We start from the raw sequence: 15,523 nt of genomic DNA, 5'->3' as shown, positions 1-15,523 counted from the left end.
TTGGCTACTTACACCGACACACATTCATCGCCAAGTTACAAAGTAGTCAAGTGCTATTTTAGCGGGGAAGGCGGTAGAAACGAGTCAAGTCTCTGAATAATAAATACTGCATTAAAGAACACAACTATTCAACATTGAGTTGGCATAGGTACTGTATATATTTTCTTCTTTTTTGTACAAAAAAACCAAAACGTCGCTCCTCGTGACGTTTGTGCTGTACATTTGGATAGTTGCCGAGGAGACTTAAGCCTTTTTAAGTGCAGATTTTTAGAGTTGGCGGGTTTCACCTCGGCCAACTTGACACATCGAACCATAGAAAGCGAAAAGGAAACACAGACAGACATTCGATACCGAGGAAACGGAAAAAAAATGAAGCCATTCACTTTTTCTTTTTTCTTTTTTAGCGTGTGTTAAACACTCAGCGTGTGTGGTTATATTGCTGCCTGGTGACTCGCTCCAAAGTGGTCCAAACATTTCCCTCGGGGCACGCGCAGTCATGACAAGACAAATCGTCCAGCAGGGATATTAAAAATGTAAAACACCTCCGACTGAAATGTTGACACGGCTTAAAGCGCAGGGGAGATTGTCTGTGAACGTTCACATGCATTTCCACATCAACAAATATCATAAAGACATTTTCACCGACAGCGATTGTACCTTCTCCTTTTTTTTTCTTTTTTTTTTTTTTACTATTAAGGTGCCGTAAGAGTCCCACCATTTGACCTCCGCCAAGGTGCTTTCTAACAGCAGGTAAGGTTGTATTTTTTTGCCTCATTCCTGTGAGAATCCTGCGTGTGACTGAAGCATTAAGGCAGGGGTGTCGAACTCGTTTTCATCGATGACCACATTGCAGATATGGCGAATGGAACAGGAATTTGCTTATGTATTTAATTATTACATATATTTTTACGTACACTAAAAGAAAAATCTGTCGATTTTACAGTAAAAAAAAAATAACAGGCAACTCAGTCACTGGAATTTTACTGCAAAAATATCCATAGTTTTTTATATAACATATATATTACAGTAAATTAGGAAAACTGTTCTGTTTTTACAGTAAAAAAACAAACAAACTGGAAGCTTACTTGCCAAAATTATAATGTAAAATATGTGGTGATTTTTTTTTTACAACATGGAAAAAAGAGTACCTTTCTTTTTTTTTAAATGCTGCCAACGAAGATGTCAGTTTTATTACTGTAATAAAACAAAAAACTTTAGTGCCGTTTTTCCATTTACAGTAATACACTGTAAAAACAACAACCGTAGATTTCACAGTAAAAAAACGATAGTCAAGTCCCTAGAATTTTACTGTAAAATGAACAGGTTTTTTTTTTTACAACATATTACTGTAAATGGTAAAACCGTACCACTATTTTTTTTAATTCTGCCAACTTAGATGTCAGTTTTATTACCGTTAAAAAACAACTTTAGCACCGTTTTTCCATTTACAGTAATACACTGTAAAATCAACAACCGTAGATATTACAGTAAAAACACAGCAGGTAAGTCCCTAGAATTTTATGGTAAAATGTACAGTTTTTTGTTTTTTCTACAACATATTACTGTAAATTGTAAAACTGTTCTACTGTTTTTACAGTAAAAAACAAACCAACTGGAAGCTTAGTTGCCCAAATTATACTGTAAAATATATGATTTTTTTACAACATGGAAAAAGAGTACCTTTTTTATTATTTTTAATTCTGCCAACTGAGATGTCAGTTTTATTACCGTTAAAAAACAACTTTAGTACCGTTTTTCCATTTACAGTAATACACTGTAAAATCAACAACTGTAGATATTACAGTAAAAACATAGCAGTTAAGTCCCTAGAATTTTACAGTAAAATGTACAGTTTTTTTTTTTTTACAACATATTACTGTAAATGGTAAAACTGTTCTACTGTTTTTACAGTAAAAAACAAACCAACTGGAAGTTTAGTTGCCAAAATTATACTGTAAAATATATGATTTTTTTACAACATGGAAAAAGAGTACCTTTTTTATTATTTTTAATTCTGCCAACTGAGATGTCAGTTTTATTACCGTTAAAAAAACAAAAACTTTTAGTACCGTTTTTCCATTTACAGTAATACACTGTAAAAACAACGGTAGATTTTACAGGGCGGCATGGCGTAGTGGGTAGAGTGGCCTTGCCAGAAACCTGAGGGTTGCAGGTTCGCTCCCCGCCTCTTACCATCCAAAAAAATCGCTGCCGTTGTGTCCTTGGGCAGGACACTTCACCCTTGCCCCCGGTGCCGCTCACACCGGAGAATGAATGATGAATGAATGAGTTGTAAAAATGAATGATGGGTTCTCACTTCTCTGTTAAGCGCTTTGAGTGTCTAGAAAAGCGCTATATAAATCTAATCCATTATTATTATTATTATTAAAAAAACGGTGGTTAAGTCCCTAGAATTTTACTGTAAAATGTACAGGTTTTTAAAAAAAACTGTTCTACTGTTTTTACAGTAAAAAACAAAACAACTGGAAGTTTAGTTGCCAAAATTATACTGTAAAATATATGATTTTTTTACAACATGGAAAAAGAGTACCTTTTTTATTATTTTTAATTCTGCCAACTGAGATGTCAGTTTTATTACTGTTAAAAATCAACAACTTTAGTACCGTTTTTCCATTTACAGTAATACACTGTAAAAACAACCGTAGATTTTAAAGTAAAAAAAACGGTAGTTAAGTCCCTAGAATTTTACTGTAAAATGTACAGGTTTTTTTAAAAAACTGTTCTACTGTTTTTACAGTAAAAAACAAACCAACTGGAAGTTTAGTTGCCAAAATTATACTGTAAAATATATGATTTTTTTACAACATGGAAAAAGAGTACCTTTTTTATTATTTTTAATTCTGCCAACTGAGATGTCAGTTTTATTACTGTTAAAAATCAACAACTTTAGTACCGTTTTTCCATTTACAGTAATACACTGTAAAAACAACCGTAGATTTTAAAGTAAAAAAAAACGGTAGTTAAGTCCCTAGAATTTTACTGTAAAATGTACAGGTTTTTTTTAAAAACTGTTCTACTGTTTTTACAGTAAAAAAACAAACCAACTGGAAGCTTAGTTGCCAAAATTATACTGTAAAATATATGATTTTTTTACAACATGGAAAAAGAGTACCTTTTTTATTATTTTTAATTCTGCCAACTGAGATGTCAGTTTTATTACCGTTAAACAACAACTTTAGTACCGTTTTTCCATTTACAGTAATACACTGTAAAATCAACAACCGTAGATATTACAGTAAAAACACAGCAGTTAAGTCCCTAGAATTTTACTGTAAAATGTACAGTTTTTTGTTTTTTTTACAACATATTACTGTAAATGGTAAAACTGTTCTACTGTTTTTACAGTAAAAAACAAACCAACTGGAAGTTTAGTTGCCAAAATTATACTGTAAAATATATGATTTTTTTACAACATGGAAAAAGAGTATCTTTTTTATTATTTTTAATTCTGCCAACTGATATGTCAGTTTTATTACCGTTAAAAAAACAAAAACTGTTCTACTGTTTTTACAGTAAAAAACAAACCAACTGGAAGTTTAGTTGCCAAAATTATACTGTAAAATATATGATTTTTTTACAACATGGAAAAAGAGTACCTTTTTTATTATTTTTAATTCTGCCAACTGAGATGTCAGTTTTATTACCGTTAAAAAACAACAACTTTAGTACCGTTTTTCCATTTACAGTAATACACTGTAAAATCAACAACCGTAGATATTACAGTAAAAACACAGCAGTTAAGTCCCTAGAATTTTACTGTAAAATGTACAGTTTTTTGTTTTTTTTACAACATATTACTGTAAATGGTAAAACTGTTCTACTGTTTTTACAGCAAAAAACAAACCAACTGGAAGCTTAGTTGCCAAAATTATACTGTAAAATATATGATTTTTTTTTACAACATGGAAAAAGAGTACCTTTTTTACTATTTTTAATTCTGCCAACTGAGATGTCAGTTTTATTACCGTTAAAAAAACTAAAACTTTTAGTACCGTTTTTCCATTTACAGTAATACACTGTAAAAACAACGACCGTAGATTTTACAGTTAAAAAACGGTAGTTAAGTCCCTAGAATTTTACTGTAAAATGTACAGGTTTTTTTTTTTTTTACAACATATTACTGTAAATGGTAAAACCGTACCACTATTTTTTTTAATTCTTCCAACTGAGATGTCAGTTTTATTACCGTTAAAAAACAACAACTTTAGTACCGTTTTTCCATTTACAGTAATACACTGTAAAATCAACAACCGTAGATATTACAGTAAAAACACAGCAGTTACGTCCCTAGAATTTTACGGTAAAATGTACAGTTTTTTGTTTTTTCTACAACATATTACTGTAAATGGTAAAACTGTTCTACTGTTTTTACAGTAAAAAACAAACCAACTGGAAGCTTAGTTGCCAAAATTATACTGTAAAATATATGATTTTTTTACAACATGGAAAAAGAGTACCTTTTTTATTATTTTTAATTCTGCCAACTGAGATGTCAGTTTTATTACCGTTAAAAAAACAAAAACTTTTAGTACCGTTTTTACATTTACAGTAATACACTGTAAAAACAACCGTAGATTTTACAGTAAAAAAACGGTGGTTAAGTCCCTAGAATTTTACTGTAAAATGTACAGGGTTTTTTTTTTACAACATATTACTGTAAATGGTAAAACCGTACCACTATTTTTTTTAATTCTTCCAACTGAGATGTCAGTTTTATTACCGTTAAAAAACAACAACTTTAGTACCGTTTTTCTATTTACAGTAATACACTGTAAAATCAACAACCGTAGATATTACAGTAAAAACACAGCAGTTAAGTCCCTACAATTTTACAGTAAAATGTACAGTTTTTTTTTTTACAACATATTACTGTAAATGGTAAAACCGTACCACTATTTTTTTTAAAATTCTTCCAACTGAGATGTCAGTTTTATTACCGTTAAAAAACAACAACTTTAGTACCGTTTTTCCATTTACAGTAATACACTGTAAAATCAACAACCGTAGATATTACAGTAAAAACACAGCAGTTAAGTCCCTAGAATTTTACTGTAAAATGTACAGTTTTTTGTTTTTTTTACAACATATTACTGTAAATGGTAAAACTGTTCTACTGTTTTTACAGTAAAAAACAAACCAACTGGAAGTTTAGTTGCCAAAATTATACTGTAAAATATATGATTTTTTTACAACATGGAAAAAGAGTACCTTTTTTATTATTTTTAATTCTGCCAACTGAGATGTCAGTTTTATTACCGTTAAAAAAACAAAAACTTTTAGTACCGTTTTTCCATTTACAGTAATACACTGTAAAAACAACCGTAGATTTTACAGTAAAAAAACGGTGGTTAAGTCCCTAGAATTTTACTGTAAAATGTACAGGTTTTTTTTTTACAACATATTACTGTAAATGGTAAAACCGTACCACTATTTTTTTTAATTCTTCCAACTGAGATGTCAGTTTTATTACCGTTAAAAAACAACAACTTTAGTACCGTTTTTCTATTTACAGTAATACACTGTAAAATCAACAACCGTAGATATTACAGTAAAAACACAGCAGTTAAGTCCCTAGAATTTTACAGTAAAATGTACAGGTTTTTTTTTTTACAACATATTACTGTAAATGGTAAAACCGTACCACTATTTTTTTTAAATTCTTCCAACTGAGATGTCAGTTTTATTACCGTTAAAAAACAACAACTTTAGTACCGTTTTTCCATTTACAGTAATACACTGTAAAATCAACAACCGTAGATATTACAGTAAAAACACAGCAGTTAAGTCCCTAGAATTTTACTGTAAAATGTACAGTTTTTTGTTTTTTTTTACAACATATTACTGTAAATGGTAAAACTGTTCTACTGTTTTTACAGTAAAAAACAAACCAACTGGAAGTTTAGTTGCCAAAATTATACTGTAAAATATATGATTTTTTTACAACATGGAAAAAGAGTACCTTTTTTATTATTTTTAATTCTGCCAACCGAGATGTCAGTTTTATTACCGTTAAAAAACAACAACTTTAGTACCGTTTTTCCATTTACAGTAATACACTGTAAAATCAACAACCGTAGATATTACAGTAAAAACACAGCAGTTAAGTCCCTAGAATTTTACTGTAAAATGTACAGGTTTTTTTTTTTTTTTACAACATATTACTGTAAATGGTAAAACTGTTCTACTGTTTTTACAGTAAAAAAACGAACCAACTGGAAGTTTAGTTGCCAAAATTATACTGTAAAATATATGATTTTTTTACAACATTGAAAAAGAGTACCTTTTTTATTATTTTTAATTCTTCCAACTGAGATGTCAGTTTTATTACCGTTAAAAAACAACAACTTTAGTACCGTTTTTCCATTTACAGTAATACACTGTAAAATCAACAACCGTAGATATTACAGTAAAAACACAGCAGTTAAGTCCCTAGAATTTTACTGTAAAATGTACAGTTTTTTGTTTTTTTTACAACATATTACTGTAAATGGTAAAACTGTTCTACTGTTTTTACAGTAAAAAACAAACCAACTGGAAGTTTAGTTGCCAAAATTATACTGTAAAATATATGATTTTTTTACAACATGGAAAAAGAGTACCTTTTTTATTATTTTTAATTCTGCCAACCGAGATGTCAGTTTTATTACCGTTAAAAAACAACAACTTTAGTACCGTTTTTCCATTTACAGTAATACACTGTAAAATCAACAACCGTAGATATTACAGTAAAAACACAGCAGTTAAGTCCCTAGAATTTTACTGTAAAATGTACAGTTTTTTTTAAATTTTTTACAACATATTACTGTAAATGGTAAAACTGTTCTACTGTTTTTACAGTAAAAAACGAACCAACTGGAAGTTTAGTTGCCAAAATTATACTGTAAAATATATGATTTTTTTACAACATTGAAAAAGAGTACCTTTTTTATTATTTTTAATTCTGCCAACTGAGATGTCAGTTTTATTACCATTAAAAAACAACAACTTTAGTACCATTTTTCCATTTACTGTAATACACTGTAAAATCAACAACCGTAGATATTACAGTAAAAACACAGCAGTTAAGTCCCTAGAATTTTACTGTAAAATGTACAGTTTTTTGTTTTTTTTACAACATATTACTGTAAATGGTAAAACTGTTCTACTGTTTTTACAGTAAAAAACAAACCAACTGGAAGTTTAGTTGCCAAAATTATACTGTAAAATATATGATTTTTTTACAACATGGAAAAAGAGTACCTTTTTTATTATTTTTAATTCTGCCAACTGAGATGTCAGTTTTATTACTGTTAAAAAAACAAAAACTGTTCTACTGTTTTTACAGTAAAAAACAAACCAACTGGAAGTTTAGTTGCCAAAATTATACTGTAAAATATATCCTTTTTTTACAACATGGAAAAAGAGTACCTTTTTTATTATTTTTAATTCTTCCAACTGAGATGTCAGTTTTATTACCGTTAAAAAACAACAACTTTAGTACCGTTTTTCCATTTACAGTAATACACTGTAAAATCAACAACCGTAGATATTACAGTAAAAACACAGCAGTTAAATCCCTAGAATTTTACTGTAAAATGTACAGTTTTTTGTTTTTTTTACAACATATTACTGTAAATGGTAAAACTGTTCTATTGTTTTTACAGTAAAAAACAAACCAACTGGAAGCTTAGTTGCCAAAATTATACTGTAAAATAGATGATTTTTTTACAACATGGAAAAAGAGTACCTTTTTTATTATTTTTAATTCTGCCAACTGAGATGTCAGTTTATTACCGTTAAAAAAACAAAAACTTTTAGTACCGTTTTTCCATTTACAGTAATACACTGTAAAAACAACCGTAGATTTTACAGTAAAAAAATGGTGGTTAAGTCCCTAGAATTTTACTGTAAAATGTACAGGTTTTTTTTTACAACATATTACTGTAAATGGTAAAACCGTACCACTATTTTTTTTTAATTCTTCCAACTGAGATGTCAGTTTTATTACCGTTAAAAAACAACAACTTTAGTACCGTTTTTCCATTTACAGTAATACACTGTAAAATCAACAACCGTAGATATTACAGTAAAAACACAGCAGTTAAGTCCCTAGAATTTTACAGTAAAATGTACAGTTGTTTTTTTTTACAACATATTACTGTAAATGGTAAAACTGTTCTACTGTTTTTACAGTAAAAAACAAACCAACTGGAAGTTTAGTTGCCAAAATTATACTGTAAAATATATGATTTTTTTACAACATGGAAAAAGAGTACCTTTTTTATTATTTTTAATTCTGCCAACTGAGATGTCAGTTTTATTACCGTTAAAAAAACAAAAACTTTTAGTACCGTTTTTCATTTACAGTAATACACTGTAAAAACAACAGTAGATTTTACAGTAAAACAACAATGCCAGAATTTTACTGTAAAATTGACAGTGTTTTTTTTTTTTTACAACATATTACTGTAAATGGAAAAACGGTACCACCGTAGATTTTACAGGGGAAAAACTGGCAACTAAGTCATTGGAATTTTACGGCAAAATATCCATACTTTTTTTTTATACAACATATTACAGTAAATTAGGAAAACTGTTCTACTGTTTTTACAGTAAACAAACTGGAAGCTTAGTTGCCGAAATTATACTGTAAAATATATGGTGATTTTTTTTTTATAACATGGAAAAAAGTACCTTTTTTTTTTTTTTTTAAATGCTGCCAACTGAGATGCCGTAAAAAAACAAAAACAACCTTTAATACCGTTTTTCCATTTACTGTAATACACTGTAAAAACAACAACCGTAGATTTTACAGTAAAAAAACGTCAGTTAAGTCGCCAGAATTGTACTGTAAAATGTACAGTTTGTTTTTTTACAACATATTACTGTAAATGGTAAAACCGTACCACTATTTTTTTAATGCTGCCAACTGAGATGTCATTTTTATTACCGTTAAAAATAAAAACAACTTTAGTACTGTTTTTCCATTTACAGTAATACACTGTAAAAAAAAACATACATTTTACAGTAAAACAAAAATGGCAGTTAAGTCGCCCGAATTTTACTGTAAAATTTACAGTTTTTTTACAACTTATAACTGTAAATGGAAAAACGGTACCACTGTAGATTTTACAGGGAAAAACTGGCAACTCTCTGGAATTTTACTGCAAAATATAATTTTTATTTTTTTTTTATAACATATAAGTAAGCTTACTGGAAGCTTAGCCGGCAAAATTATACCGTTAATGTATTTCTAAATGAAAAAACAGTACCTTTTATTTAAAATGCTGTAAAAACAACCATAGATTTTACAGTAAAACAACAATGGCAGCTAAGTCGCCAGAACTTTACTGTAAAATTTAGTGTTTTTTTTTTACAACATATTACTGTAAATGGAAAAACGGTACCACTATTTTTTTAATTCTGCCAACTGAGCTGCCCGGTTTTTACAATAAAAAAAACTTAAGTACCGTTTTTCCATTTACAGTAATACACCGTTAAAAACAACCGTAGATTTTACAGTTAAAAAAAGGCAGCTTAGTCGCCAGGTTTTTCCTGTAAAATTACTAAATACTAAATTACTAGAAATGAAAAAACAGGACCACTTTTTTTTATTTTTTTTATTCTGGCAACTGAGCTGTCAGTTTTTACCGTAAAAACACATGGTACCGTTTTTCCATTTTCAGTAATACACCATAAAAACAACCATACACATAGTTTTATTTTTTTATAACATATTACAGTAAATAGGAAAACTGTTCTACTGTTTTTACAGTAAAAAAAATAAACTGGAAGCTTAGAAATATTAAAATTTATTTAAATTTATTAAAATTTACTTAAAATTATACTTTTTTTTTTTTTTTAAATGATGGCAACTGAGCAGTCAGTTTTTTTACTGTTAAAAAAAACCCTTGAGTACCGTTTTTCCATTTACAGCAATATACTGTAAAACAACAGTAGATTTTACAGTAAAAGAACAATGGCAGTTATGTCACCGTATTTTTACTGTAAAATGTACAGTGGTTTTTACAACATAGATGTGGAAAAACAGTACCACAATTTTTTTTTTCATTGTGGCAACTGAGCTTTACCTTTTAAAAAAAAATAAAAATAAACTTAAGTACCGTTTTTCCATTTACAGCAATACACTGTAAAAACAACCTTAAAATATACAGTTAAAAAAAAACAGCTAAGTTGCCAGAATTTTTTTTTTTTTTTTTTACAACATATTACTGTAAATGGTAAAACAATACCACTAATTTTTTTTTATTCTGCCAACTGAGCTGTCAGGTTTTTACCGTAAAAAAAACTGTGGTACTGTTTTTCCATTTACAATAATACACTGTAAAAACAACAACCAAATATATTTTACAGTAAAAAAAAACTGGCAACTTTATTTAACTAATAATTTTAACAAATTATAATCATCCATCCATCTATCTTCTTCTGCTTATCCGAGGTCGGGTCGCGGGGGCAGCAGCCTAAGCAGTAATGTGCTGTAAAAAACACCATACATTTGACCGTAAAATCTACCATCAATTTTACAATTTGATACATAACTAGCTTTGAAATCATAAGTCAAGCAGATATTTAAGTATTTATTTTTATTTTACCCAATTTTTTTTGACAAATTATGATCATGTAATATTTGTTGCAGTATTAGATATTAAGTTTAAAATGTATGCAATTTCATGCAATATACAGTAAAGGCCAAAAGTTTGGACACACCTTCTCATTTCAATGCGTCTTCTTTATTTTCATGACTATTGCAGAAGGCTCGTAAAACTCCACTGTGTAGGATGGGAAGCAACATGAAGGTGTTCTGTTTCTTTCATGTATTGTAATCAACATAAATATATTGTCTTGACCCGAGATCTACAAAGTGAAGAGGACGCAGGACCAGACTCCCCTCCAGGCACCGCTTCTTATTACTGTTTTACGACCTTTTCTTTGAACTGTTTTAATCAAAGGCGACGGCTGTTTACGACCCCCATCCCTTAGAAACAGCTGTTGCCATGTAATCAGGGAAAGTCCAAATAAAAGAGGAGGCGTACAATCTTTCGCCAGAGCGAAATGACACTGTACAAAGGTACAGATGTACACTTGGCTCACTGAGCCAAATTTAATTCTGTCTTGAAGCTCATCGAGAGAATGCCAAGAGTGTGCAAAGCAGTAATCAGAGCAAAGTGTGGCTATTTTGAAGCAACTAGAATATAAAACAGGTTTTCAGTTATTTCACCTTTTATTGGTAAGTACATAACTCCACGTGTTCATTGATAGTTGTGATGCCTTCAGTGACAATCTACAAGGTAAATAGTCATGAAAACAAAGAAAACGCATTGAATAGAAGGTGTGTCCAAACTTTTGGCCTGTATAGTTTATATTTTTCTGTCAAAAGGCCTTACGTTTGTCACCAGTGTGCATTAAGGAGTGGGACTATCAAGGGCAAGCTGCAGTAAACAACCACTGGATAATAACACCTTCTCTTTGGGACTCATCAGGTCTTACAGTATCAGTTCAGTAGTGCATTCTTCACTTTAAAGTGAAGGACCAGGAAAAAATCCAACCTTACCCGCCGTTTGCTTTCATTCATGTGCACAAGTACCAAGGTCGAGCATTACAGTGGAACCTCAAGATTTCAACCGGTACAAATTTTTGCAGCAGGCCCAGAATTTTTCAGGGAAACAAGCCGTCGTTTGAAACCGTCAACATTACGTACGTCATGCGGACTTTGTGCGGTTGCTTTTTTCTTTGGCTTGTTTTGGGTGTGTTTTTTGGTGACGCCGCCGCAGAAAGAGGAAAAGTAACCATAGGCTTGTAATGCCGAGTAGCGCTAGCTCCATGTCAGCTGTGGTCGGTCCTAATTTGAAGACTGTCAAACGCAGTAATTCTTCCTCTGAATGTTTAGCGTTTTTTTTGAGGTATGACGACTTTTTTAAGCAAAAGGTTGAGTCGTTTTATTTGGTTATACTGTACAGCAGTGATTCTTAAAAGTTGGTACGCCAAAGAAACACTTAAATATTCAAACACAGTGTTACTGTTCAAACTGTGTGTAATGTTACAGTAGCCAAAAATGTTACAAGGACATAATGTCATGGCTGTCTTGAGTTTCCAATTATTTCTACAACTCTTATAGAGTGATTGGAGCACATAAAAGATTCATGAAGTTTGGTTCTTTTATGAATTTATTATGGGTCTACTGAAAATGTGAGCAAATCTGCTGGGTCAAAAGTATACATACAGCAATGTTAATATTTGCTTACATGTCCCTGACCACATAACTTTCCTCCAGAAGGTCTTATCTTTGTCCATGTGATGTCAGATGAAACAAAAATTGAGCTGTTTGGCCACAATACCCAGCAATATGTTTGGAGGAAGGCCCAAGCTGTTTGTTTACATGCTTTATTTATTTCTCTTTGCTATTTGGGCTTATTGGACCCTAATTAGAATAAAAACTAAGAATAATCTTTTGATATGATGTACTTAGTCCATAAGTACACAAATGTGTACTTCATGTTTAGTGACATGCTAATTCTTATTTTTACACTTTTTTTTTCCAAATTCCATTGTCTTCTGACACCACCAGATGGCAGTATAAGTGTCCACGTAAGCGGCCATAAGACCCCAATTCAGTAGTGTACACAATTTTGGAAATAAGAGCTAAAAGGTGCTGTCCACGCATGTGGCCACTAAGCCTTTAGAGGTTCCCAGGAACACCATTCCTACCGTCAAGCTTATGCTCTGGGCCTGTTTTGCTGCCAATGGAACTGGTACTTTACAGAGAGTAAATGGGACAATGGAAAAGGAGGATTACCTCCAAATTCTTCAGGACAAGCTAAAATCATCAGCCCGGAGGTTGGGTCTTGGGCACAGTTGGGTGCTCCAACAGGACAATGACCCCAAACACACGTCAAAAGTGGTAAAGGAATGGCTAAATCAGGCTAGAATTAAAGTTTTAGAATGGCCTTCCCAAAGTCCTGACTTAAACGTGTGGACAATGCTGAAGAAACAAGTCCATGTCAGAAAACCAACACATTTAGCTGAACTGCACCAATTTTGTCAAGAGGAGTGGTCAAAAATTCAAGCAGAAGCTTGTGGATGGCTACCAAAAGTGCCTTATTGCAGTGAAACTTGCCAAGGGACATGTAAGCAAATATTAACATTGCTGTATGTATACTTTTGACCCAGCACATTTGCTCACATTTTCAGTAGACCCATAATAAATTCATAAAAGAACCAAACTTCATAAATGTTTTTTGTGACCAACAAGTATGTGCTCCAATCACTCTATCACAAAAAAACAAGAGTTGTAGAAATTATTGTAAACTCAAGACAGCCATGACATTATGTTGTTTAAGTGTATGTCAACTTTTGACCACGACTGTATGTACAGAATAAACCAAATCATGTCAGTATATCAGTTGAGGAAAATTAGTAAAGTACCTTAATAACATTTTGTAATTTGATTTTAACATTATTATTAATTTCATCATCTGATCCGGTAAAAATTAACAGCAATCAGAGCATTTTAAGACTCAATTCCACCTATTTGACTGATAAACATTATCACATAATTCATTCTGAAAGTATTAACGACAAATGAAGATAGAATACTATCAACCACATGTCAGTGTAAAAAAAAACAAAAAAACATTATGATTTGTAAAATTTTCAGAATGTGCTCGCTCTTTTTTTCAAACAAAGAAAACAGTCTCAAGTTGTCTTTATTTTTAAGTTATCATGCCGTGATTTCACCAGTCCGGCCCACTTGGGAGTAGATTTTCCTCCCTGTGGGCCCCTGAGCTAAAATGAGTTTGACAACCCTGCTTTAGAAGGTAGTAAACTGCTTGTTTAATACTCTCGCTATGAAAATATTACATCTATGATTGATGCTACACTTTGTAAAACGTACTATATCTTGTTTATATATATATATATATATATACATTTATATATATTTATCGTGACAGGACGCATGGTGGAAAAGGTTTGAGAACCACTGCCAAACAGCGGTAAGTAAAAAAAAATTCTACTTGTCTAACAGATAAAATGTTGCCTGGAAGACAGGTTTGTGCAAAGTTCCAAATTTGAAATTTCAATTCATTAGACAAGTTACAATTTGTAATGCAAAAAAAAAATTATTATATTGCAAAGGCTCCGCCCCCAGGCTGATTAGGGCCCCGAAGCATACTTTTTTTTGGAGCCCCACTGCCCACATTACAAATATTTTTGCCCTTATTTGTATTTTTATGTGAAACAATGTTTATACTATTTCAAATCAAACGTGACTTTAATCTGAAGCATGTTTTGCGCTAAAATTAATTCATTGGGGGGAAAAAATGCAGAGCAAAATTACAAATTTAACCTCATTAAAACTTTTTTTTTTATCAATCCTGCCGGGATGTGACTCTACGAGAGCCGCTAAGAAAAAGAGGGGAACTCTGCCATTTTATTCTTATCAGCTACAGAGCAGGAAGGGGCTAGGAAGACATTTGTGGTAAAATTTCATACGTAGCGTACATGGATTGACATTTTACGGGGCCCCCCACTGATGGCGTGGCCCTATACACAGCGTGTGTTCTGCGTTTAGAATGTTGAATTTGAATTCCAAGGAACGGAATTCAGTTCTTTGCACTTTAGATAAATTCCTTAGAGCCCAATATCAGGAAGAAGTGAAAACACAATTTCCTAGCATTTCGAGTTCTCTGAGAAAATAAAGCATTCTGGGAAATGAAGTATTTTCTCCCCGTTTTTTCAAACTGAATTTTCCAAAATTCTTTCAAAATGTGCGACGTGCAATTTAAGAATGTTGCTTTGAATATTTAGTAGTAAGAACTGTGAGAATTCTGGTGACAGAAAATGTCCAATTTAAACAACATTTTTAAAAAAGCTTGGAACTCCTGAACGAGCTGAACAATTATGACGTTAGCATCAATTTTAACATGCTAACAGGTAGCCTGAAAGCATCGAAAAAGATAACACTTTTGTTGCGTTCCATTTGTGTTGGGAAGTCAGAATTTCCGAGTTCCGGGTCTAAAATTTCAACTGGAATCATCGCAAGTTATAGGATTTTACGGTGTACGACTGAAAATTTGCTAAAAAAAAGTTAGCATGCTAACAGCATGAACCAAGTAGTATGACTGAGATGTGCGGCGGCAATATTAGCACCAAAAAAGTTAGCATGCTAACAGTTAGCATGTAAATGGGACCCATAACCTCCCTGCTTGGCACTCAGCAACAAAGGGTTGAAGTTGGGGGTTAAATCACCAAAATGATTCCCGGGCGCGGCGCCGCTGCTGCCCACTGCTCCCAAAGGGGATGGGAAAAATGCAGAGGACAAATTTCACCACATCTAGTGTGTGTGTGACAATCATTGGTACTTTAATCTAATCCAGTGCCAATACATTCCATTTGTACTGTAGTTGAAATATTTTTTTTTCTCCATGTTTTATAAGTTTTACATCACTAGCATTTTACATCACTTTTGTACTGGGAAGTCAGACTTTCCGAGTTACTCATCGGA

At 31.7% G+C, this 15,523-nt stretch overlaps 1 long non-coding RNA gene across 1 annotated transcript in view; it reads left to right on the top strand.

Annotated features, from left to right (window-relative positions):
- The first annotated feature begins 561 nt into the window (after positions 1–561).
- Positions 562–15,523, top strand: part of LOC133644761 (uncharacterized) — a 39,780-nt gene continuing 24,818 nt past the window's right edge. The window contains exons 1-2 of the long non-coding RNA XR_009824823.1: positions 562–750; positions 13,971–14,012. This is a non-coding gene — a long non-coding RNA (uncharacterized LOC133644761). The remainder of the gene's footprint in view (positions 751–13,970; positions 14,013–15,523) is intronic.

Source organism: Entelurus aequoreus, linkage group LG27 (genome assembly GCF_033978785.1).
Source record: "Entelurus aequoreus isolate RoL-2023_Sb linkage group LG27, RoL_Eaeq_v1.1, whole genome shotgun sequence".
Classification (NCBI taxonomy): Eukaryota; Metazoa; Chordata; class Actinopteri; order Syngnathiformes; family Syngnathidae; genus Entelurus; species Entelurus aequoreus.
Note: the sequence above shows the minus strand (reverse complement) of the source record. Positions and strands in the feature narration are given on the sequence as shown.